The 10021-nt window shown below is 48.7% G+C and overlaps 1 long non-coding RNA gene across 1 annotated transcript; it reads left to right on the forward strand.

Annotated features, from left to right (window-relative positions):
- Positions 1 to 4275: 4275 nt before the first annotated feature.
- LOC139180215 (uncharacterized) lies at positions 4276 to 7356 on the forward strand. Its single transcript, XR_011564531.1, has 3 exons — positions 4276 to 4325; positions 6765 to 6875; positions 7223 to 7356. It is a non-coding gene; the product is annotated as an uncharacterized lncRNA (long non-coding RNA).
- Positions 7357 to 10021: the final 2665 nt, after the last annotated feature.

A 10021-nucleotide genomic window follows, 5' to 3' on the forward strand; every position in this document is an offset into this window, starting at 1 on the left:
TCTTCCTGCTTCATTTTTCTCTGGAGAGTTTATCACCATCTGCTAGACTTCATATTTTCTTTTTTGCTTGATTGCCTTTGTCTCCTACTAGCTCTGTGAGAGCAGGAATTTTTTATTTATTTTTGCACAACTCTTTGCACAATAGTGAAATTGCTTCATGGATGGCAGATATTATTACCATTATGTTCCCAGTCACTCAGTTGTATCCAACTCTTGTGATTCATGGACTATAGCCTGCCGGGCTTCTCTGTCCCTGGGATTTCCTAGGAAAAAATACTGGAGTGGGTTGCCATTTTCCTCCTCCAGGGGATCTTTCCAACCCAGGGATGGAACCCGAGTCTCCTGTGTCTCCTGCACTGCAGGCAGATTCTTTACCTGCTGAGCCATCGGGGAAGTCTCACAACCAAAATAAATAGCTTTAACTCTAATCCACTTGATAAATACGAGACTACATTAAACACTTGGACATAGACACACAGCCAGGGTGTAGTATCTAAGCTTCAAAGATGGGTCACTGATGGGCTAAAACTCCTGACATCCATGCCTGTGTATCATTTCATCCTCTTGAATCTGGTTTGGCCTTGTGACTTCCTTATAACCAACAGAACGCAGCTTGAGGGGCACTGAGTAAGTTCCAAGTCTAGGTCAGAGGAACTTCGCACCATCTACCACTCCCCGGATAGCACGCTCTCGAGGAAGACACTCCCAGAAAGAAGGTCTACGACCCTGAGATCCGGCTCCCCTGGTAGCTCACCTGCCTGCCAATGTAGAAGACTCAGGTTGGATCCCTGGGTTGGGAGGATCCCCTGAAGAAGGAAATGGCAACTCACTCCAGGATTCCTGCCTGGAGAATCCCATGGACAGAGGAGCCTGGAGTCACAAAGAGTCGGACACGACTGAGCGACTAACACTAATCTATAATTTGTCAATTCATGTTAATGAATGCGCACCCTGTTAAGCAGTACAATTTCTCTTTTGGATTAGATTGTTCATAGGCACACTCTTTTATCCCTGGAAATCCTTAGGAACAGCCTGTTATATTCTGGACAAAGATTTCACCCCTTAGAATCCATTTCCTGCCCTTCAATGTGTATATAACTCCAAAGGACAAAATGGCAATAATTTGCTTCTATCATTTCCTTTACCCAGAGCCACTCCTTCCGAAGTCTGTAAAGATTCTTCATGTTAAATGAGAATCTGGTAAGTTCTTAATTTTTTTTTTATTTTCCTTTTAAAGGGCTTGTGGGTGAAATTATTGAAAGAACTTTATCTCTGATAATAGATGGGGTCTTGAATTGACTTAATAAGTAAAGAAAAGAAGGAGCAGAAAGAGGTTAACTATGTGTGAATTTATAGATGCTTCGGTGTCTGGGGTCCATGTGAATAATATATTACCTTACTGTAAATATTAACTCTGCTACAGTCTAGGTCTTTAAACACAAATTACCAGGAGCTCCAGGGAATGACTGGATGCTCTGTTCTTAATGATCTTTTTAACACCAGCTCCAGGTATGAAGGATCCTTCAGGGAATGCCTGGATTGTGCAATCCTTAAAATGCAGGCTTCTGGTGTGTAGAAGTTTGCAAAGGAACAAAGGAAAGGAGCCTTCTCCACAGAAAATAAAAGCGAAAACACTGGGAATGTATCCTTTAAGAACAATGACAGTAATTGCTCTCAGCCTGGAGACTCCAAGCTTTTAGACATTCAGTCACTTTTCTTAAGGTAATAAAAGTAGAACCTTTGACCAAGATTATTGGTAAAGGTACCGCACTTTACGCACGTCCTTTCGCTGTGAATTCAGACTCAGCGGGTCTGTTCTCTGCTGGCCTCCGGGCAAAATCCGCGGCAGAGCCTCCCTCATTCTGGACTTCTGTCACAAAGGGCACTCAGAAAACCAGAATTAATGGTTTCCACCAAGAAGGGAAACGGGGGCAGGTGGGATGAATTGGGACAGTGGGATTGACTGTATATACACGACTATGTATAAAATATATAACCAATGAGACCCTACTGGATAGCGCAGGGGACTCTACCCGGTGCTCTGTGGTGACCTGAACGGGCAGGAAATTCAAAAAAGACTGGATGTATGTAAACATATAACTGATTCACTTTGCCGTACAGCAGAAAATAACACACACTGTAAAGCAGCTATGCTTTGTCGCTTCAGTCGTGTCTGACTCCCTGCGACCCTGTGGACCATGGCCCGCCAGGCTCCTCTGTCCATGGGCTTCTCCAGGCAAGAATACTGGAGTGGGTTGCCATTATACTGCAATACAATCATTTTTAAAAAACAAACATTCTCTTCTTGGCACCTCTGCTCTTGTCCTGTGGCTCCAGAGGAGAATCTTGAGTGAATTCTAAAAGGATTTCAGGTAGTAGTTCAGGAAAATAGACTCTGGGAACTTGGTCCCCTATAAAGTGCCTGCTTTTTTCCTCAGAGGCAGAGAAAAATGCAAATCTGGGTCCTCAGGATACTAGCAGTGTGTCATTCATTCAGTTAATTAGTCATCAATTATGATAGAGCACCTATAATTAAGTGCCAGGTAGTGGGTGAGCACTGGCAATCCAGTTGTGAATAAACAGTCTCTGAATGTCACCTGGGGGTTTGGGGACACACAGGGAAAGGGTTGGGTCATGAGTTATAATGTCAGGGACACGGTGTTGTGTGGGTTGTTGCAGGACATTCCCTCCCACCTCCTTCATTTGCTCTGTGACCCGTTTCCTGATCAGGCTGTTACTCACTGCCTCGCCCAGCTAGGCATCTGCAGGTTCTGTGATCGGTGAGGCAACAGAAAGCCCTGTCTCTCTAAGGTGTCCCCACCCACGCAGCCACTCTGTGCTGGTTCCTGAGAAGGACTTCCCACGATCCCCATGTGGTGGTGGTCGCCTCTCTTTCCCACATGATCCCATGCTGTCTGGGAGACAGCAGGACCATCTTCAGGAGAGGCTGTGACCAGGAGAGAAAGACTAACCTCCCTGCCGACCCCGAGTCTCTGCAAGGTGCCAAGACCCTATGCTTTTGTGCACATCATCTTTTATGTTCACCCAAGTCCATGACGGAGGCATGAGCACCCTCATCTTACAAATAAGAATGTGAGAGATTCCAAACTTTCCCAAGATCTCATCATTAAGAGGGCTTCCTTGGTGGCTCAGACAGTAAAGAATCCGCCTGCAATGCGGGAGACCTGGATTTGATCCCTGGGTTGGGAAGATCCCATGGAGGAGGGCATGGCAACCCACTCCAGTATTCTTGCCTGGAGAATCCCCAAGGACAGAGGAGCCTGGTGGGCTACAGTCCATGGGGTCACAAAGAGTCCGACATGACTGAGCGACTAAGCACAGCACAGAAACATTAAGTTGCAGAGCCAAGACTCAAAACCAAGTCCATTTAATTCAGCAGCCCAGCCTTAACCTGGGATGGTCTGTGATGTCAGTAGAAATCTAAATGGAGTCAAAGACATTATGCATTTTCCTTTTTCTACAAGTATGTGAGCAGTCTTCCTACTATTTCACCCACCTAGATGACACTCCCAGGAAGAGAGCTGGAGGAAGGGCTGACTTCAGGGTCAGAGGAGAGGCACAGCCATATAAGGTAGGTAATTGCATTCTTCACCCTGGTGATGAGCTTGCCTTGATGTATCATTGCCGGGAATTGAGTGTTACACATATTCGCATATTAATATGCCCAGGGGAATCACACAGAACGCTAGTGTGGTCTTCACTGCTGGGTGGATTGTCTTTGAAACTTTTCCCCCAAAGTGACCTTACTGTTGCTGTTTACTTGCTCAGTTGTGTCCCGCTCTGAGACCCCATGGACTGGAGCCCACCACGCTCCTCTGTCCATGGGATTCTTCAGGAAAGAATATACTGCAGTGGGTTGTCACTTTCTACTTCAGGGGATCTTCCTAACCCAGGCACCGAAGCCCCGTCTCCCACAAGTCCGCTGCATTGCAGGCAGATTCTTTACCATGAGCCACCAGGGAAGCCCAAGTGACCTCTGGCAAAGTCATTCAAATCAATGTAGACATCCTGCCTTGGGCCCTTGTCATTCTAGCTCCAGGAAAGAGGAATGACCAAAATTTACTGATCCAAATCCTGATCACCTGGGAAGGAAAAAATAAATAAATAAAAGTGCTTGCTTTTATTATGTAACACTCCTGGCTAATGAAAAAGGAATCTTTGACTTTGGGGAAAATAAATTGAATGGGAGGGGACAGTGTTTTAAGTCAACTTGGCAGTTTAAACACAACCCTCCACTCCCTCTACTCTTTCTTTAGAACAAACTGGGTTTCATTTTCCCGGATATTTGAGGAGAGTCGGACCAGGTAAGCCTAAGTCATTGACAAATGTTATTGTCTCATGTTTAAAAGTTGAACAAAATAAATGTATAATCTGCAAATGAAGCCAAGTCCCTAGATATTGGCTGCTGGTGACAGTCACAATTTAGTTTTGGTTTTAAAACTCACAGTGGTGTTAATTCTCTACAAAGCTTCAGTCCCACCTAAGGGCTTTTTTCTCAAGTTTCTGTATAGAAATCACTAAGCATGGTATTACCCCCAACACTCCTGGGTGAGCATCCTGGAAACTAAACTGACCACGACTTACCCCTGGGCAAGAAGTGAGAACTCTGGGTTCTGACTTCTTAAGAATGATGGAAATTTGAACCTTGGCAGCTCCTCCCAGATTTTATCTTGCCTGCACTCAGCAAGATAGTGATCACACTTTCAGCTGAAAATGCAGCTTGAAGGAATGAATGGAGACTGGGGAAGAGACACAGCCCACTGGCCACAAAGCTACCCCATGCCCTCTGTTGCTTAAAGGAATTCCCACTGTCTGATGTCTCTGCACTCACACGCCCTCCTGGCCTCCCAGCCTCTCTGGATGCCCCATGCGGGGGCCTGACCTGACGTGGCCTGGTTCCTTGTCTCCTTGTTCAATCACCCGGTCGGGTCTGACTCTTTTTGACCCCATGGACTGAAGTACGTCAGGCGTCCCTGACCCTCACCATCTCCCAGAGTTTGCCCAAGTTCATGCCCATTACATCAGTGATGCCATCCAGCCATCTCATCCTTGTCTCCTACTTGGCATATTAACAAGTTTCCATATCTTAAAAGTCTAAATCTGCTGGAGAGAGCCTGGCTCTCTGGCTTAAGCCCAAGAAAGCCTCTCATCCACCTACACACCTGCTCAGCGACACAAGTGCGTCCGAGTTTCAGAGAGGGAAGGACAAGTAGTTGGAAGCCTGCATAAATCAGTCTCTCCCAATACAGCAGAGGTGAAGAGCCAAGAATATTTAGCCCCTTTCAGTAGTCTGCATCTCAATGAAAGTAGTCACCATTTTCATCAACACTGAGTAATATTTCCCAAGTGCTTCTCAGTAGCAATGGCATTATATTAAATCTGCCCAGGGCTTTTGGCAACACAGAGGATGTGAAATTTCTGGTCTCAATGAGCATGTAATAAAAAGCAAGGCGTGGTAGTTAATAGCAACTATTTATGGAGTGTCTTGGAGAAGGCAATGGCACCCCACTCCAGTACTCCTGCCTGGAAACTCCCATGGACGGAGGAGCCTGGTGGGCTGCAGTCCATGGGATCGCTAAGAGTCAGACACGACTGATCGACTTCACTTTCATTTTTCACTTTCATGCATTGGAGAAGGAAATGGCAACCCACTCCAGTGTTCTTGCCTGGAGAATCCCAGGGACGGGGGAGTCTGGTGGGCTGCCATCTATGGGGTTGCTTAGAGTCGGACACGATTGAAGCCACTTAGCAGCAGCAGCATGGAGTGTCTCCTTAGTGTCAGCTTTTTCCTTGAAGTTTGTCCGTATGCTCAGTTGCTGAGTTGTGTCGGACTCTCTGTGACCCCACAAACTGCAGCCCACAGGGCTCCTCTGTCCATGGAATTTTCCAGGCAAGAATACTGGAGTGATGACTCAGGGAACTCAAACCAGGGCTCAATAACAACCTACAGGGTGGGATGGGGAGGGAGGTGGGAGAGATGTTCAAGCGGGAGGAGACACAGGTCAACCCATGGCTGATTCACGTTGGTGTTTGGTAGAATCAACACAATACTATAAAGCAATTACCCTTCAATAAAAATAAATAAATTAAAACACACTTACACACTCATACAAAAAGAATCCTGGAGTGGGTTGCCATTTCCTTCTCCAGGGAAGCTTCCAAACCCAGGGACCAAACCTATGTCTATTGCCTTGCTCCTGCATTGCAGGCAGATTCTTTATTGCTGAGCCACCAGTGTGTGTGTAAGAGAATTTAATTAATAAAAAGAAGAGTGTCACAGGAAAGCATGCCTCGCGGTGTAAAAAGGCTGCTGCACTGAGCCACTCTCACCCTGCAGGCCTTGATTCTTCATGTATGTATGACTTTCGTTACCTTCATAATTGGAAGGAGCCAGGCCACCACCTGCCATCATTCTCCCCTTTTCAGAAGCACCATGGGAGGTACAGTGACGCTCAAGGTCATGGGCCCAAGTGTGGTCTGGGTCTGGAGGGAGGCTGTGATTACTCCCACAGTCACTTGGCAGCGTTTGTGAGCTGAATTAGTGGCTTCAGTCGACACCTTGGTTGGCAGACACCTCACTTCCCCATCACCAACCTCATAGGAAAATGCCCGGGCTGGCTGGGCCCTGTGACTATTAATTTCTATTACTTTTGAAACACAATGAGAGAACACTTAAACTTCTTTAAAGTTTAAAGAAGCTTAAACTCATTCTAATGATAATCCCTCATCTATAACCATCACAGTAACAGCAGGACCTCTGCCCGGCACTGGGAAAGCAGGCCATTGGCCAAGGCCTCTCAGAAACGCTGAGAAGGGCTCCAGCGGCTCTCATCATCTCTTCTCCCTTCACTCAGGTAACTCTTTTTGCCTCGGATGCAAGGTTGCTTGAAACTCTCTGAGGCTCTTCCCTCCCCTCCCCACTCCTGGAAGGGACACATTAAATTACCACAGCCTTTCTTTCATCTGCAAGCTTGGCCACCCTTCAGGGAAGTGGTTGGGGTGGAGAAAGAAAACGTGTGCGCTGTGGTCATAATTTCCTGGGCTTCACTTCAGTGACTGTCCCCACGCAGCCCCAACTAAAAGGATGAAGGGGAAGGTTAACAAGGAGCCCAGGGAGGAGAGCGAGGTGAAGGCAGACTCCTAGGTGTGGTCGTGAAAACATGGCCCCAGATTAACTCTCCTGTACTCCTTTGATCCACAGGAGGCATCTCTGTACCCTTGAAGTTGAGCCGGCAACCATTTAACCAATAGAATAGAGTGAATGTGAGATAACTGCTATGCCAATTTGGGGACCAGGCCTTAAGAAACTGGGAATGTTCCCTTTCTGCCCCTGGGGTACCAGCCAGCTAACTGAGAAAGGCCAGGCCGCTGGGGGAGAGCCCCGTGGGGACAGGAACCCAGGCCCCGGGCTCTCAGCACCAGCTGAGCTCTAGACCAAGAGCCAACGCTGACTCTCTTCCCTGGGCAAAAGCTATCTTGTCAGAGGATCCTCAGCCCCCAAGGGGCCGCAGGTGATGCCACGTGGAGGCGAGCTGAGCCTTCTCCCACTCCCCGATTCCCATCCAATGGCATATCTGACCTGTCAGCAACTAAGCTTTGGGATGGTTTGTCAGACAGCAGTAAGGAACTGGAGCGCCTCCACCAGTCTTCTATGGGGGAGCCGGGGAGGGATGCTGACCTTCCCCAATCCCCTCCCCAAGAAGCGGCGCTCCCCCACCCCGCCCTGTTCAGCCTCTCCACAACAATGTGGAGTCTGTGAGATGGGGTCTCACAACGGCTGGCCCAGCCCTGAACACCTTCCACACACTGTCCAACTCTTCCCCACTGTGCCCTTCACATGTCCTCTGATCAGGGGGACCTGCCCAGGACTGGAGATCCTTAGCCAGTTCCTTTTAATGTAGTAAAAACAAATGAGGGGACTTCCCTCGTGGTTCAGTGGCTGAGAGTCCACGCTCCCGATGCAGAGGGCCCAGGTTCGATCCGTGGTCCGGGAACTGGATCCCTCATGCTGCAACGAAGATCAAAGATACTCCAAGGAGCAACTGAGATCCAGCACAGCCAAACAAACAAATGGAGGTGTCGGTTTAGTCGCTCAGTCATGTCGGACTCTTGTGACCCCCTGGACTGCAGCCTGCCAGGCTTCTCTGTCCATGGGATTCTCCAGGCAAGAATACTGGAGTGGGTTGCCAATTCCTTCTCCAGGGGAATCTTCCCAACTCAGGGACTGAACCCGGGTCTCCTACATTACAGGCAGATTCTTCACCGGGCTATAAGGGAACAAATCAATAAATATTTGTAAATAAATAAATGGGGATTGAGAACTCATCACCTGGTCTACCAGGCCCAAGTTCACTACCCTCTACTGGGGACTTTTGTGGACTCCCAGCCACAGCTCTGCACATTGCTGTGGGCAGGTGGATTCCAGAAGTGGGGTGGGGATTACGGGGTGGGGGTGTCTGGGAGGCCCAGGGCCTTGGAGGAAGCCCAAGGAAGGTCTCAGGAGCTAAGGGGTGGTTTGGAGGTTTAGGAGGAGACAGGGATGATCAGTATCAAACAAAACAGAAAAGACAGAAGCATCTCCTGGATTTGGGATGATGGGCAAACCCAGTTTCAGGGAGCTAGAGAGTAAGAATCTACACCCGGTGGATCCGAGTAAAGAGTAGGAAGGAAGTCGGGGCCATGCTCAAGGACAAATCCATTTTCTCTGTTGGGAAGAGGAGGCAGGCGGTGGGCAATCTGTAGGTAAAGCTGCAGTGGGGCAGGGGCGCTGGGGACCTGTTATTTCTCACGGTTGGTTTCGAAGACGGGGAGTGTTAAGCAAGATTACTCAAGAGAGCAGCCCAGGGCAAGGGTTGGCCTCTAAGGCCTCGCCGCTCCCTGGAGAGGTGGAAGGGGGTGGTACCCAGGATTCAAAACTCAAGGGAAGCCCATCCCCTTGGCCCTCGGGGAAAGCGGAGATGTACGAGGAAGAAGGGGTGCACGAGCGCCCGCGGCTCTTTCTGCACGGGAGGGGCTGCGGGCGTGGGCTGGGAGGGCGGGGCCGCCTGGATCTTGTATTTGCACACTCAGCCCACAGTGGTCTTTTACAGACCAATATACACAGCATTTTTCCAAGTCGAAACGTCATTTCTAAATACGCTTTTACTCGTCTTTATGTAAGAGGGAGCAAACCAAGAGTGTCCGCACTGAAAATGGCTTTGGGAGGAGGGATGGGCTCAGTCTCACGGTCTTGGAGTCACCTCCGCGTGTGGCCCACTTGGAACAGGACGGAGCTGAAAGCGCTGGGATGGGGGGCGCGGGGAGCCGGGGGCCCCTCCCCCGCGATCCCGGCTCCTCGAGCGCCACCCACTGGCCTCAGGGCGGAACATCCCCGCCGGCCCAGCGCGCGACACCCGCAAAACTACAGCCCTTTGTGTTCAGAAGGCGCTTTTCCTGCCAAAGCGAACCGCTGTGTGTTACAACCACTGAAAGAGCAATCCTGGAAACAAAGCCCTGATTTTTTTTTTTTTTTTTTTTTATAGCAACAGTGGAAACCGGACCCCACTTCCTTCCTCCAGGATTAGGGCCTTATTGATGCTGGTGGAACCGGTCATCTTGTTTCAGGGTTGACCCGCAGCCATCCGTACTCGGAGAGTGAGAGAGGAAAATTATTTACGTGCTCCCGGGGATCTTATCAAAGGGTTTCTGTTCGGGTGACCAAAATGTTACTATTACAAAGGACTCTCTTATAGGTGTTTCTTTGACTTTTTTTCAAAAAAAAATTTTTTTTTCTTTTTTAATGGCGCTGAGCCTGCATTTCCTTTCCCTGCTCCCTGCGTGGTGGAAAGCAAGGAGGCTTGGGGACATGCAGTGAGTGACACCCTCCTGTTCTCCACCAAGGAACTCTCCATCAGGGTAGCTTGCCATATAGCTGCAGTGACCGGCTAGATCTGTACTATATAATGAATTCAATTCCCATGAAGGAATTCAGGAGAAACGACTTCAAAATAAAGTTTTAGAC

This window comes from Bos indicus, chromosome 27, assembly GCF_029378745.1.
Source record: "Bos indicus isolate NIAB-ARS_2022 breed Sahiwal x Tharparkar chromosome 27, NIAB-ARS_B.indTharparkar_mat_pri_1.0, whole genome shotgun sequence".
NCBI classification, from domain to species: domain Eukaryota; kingdom Metazoa; phylum Chordata; class Mammalia; order Artiodactyla; family Bovidae; genus Bos; species Bos indicus.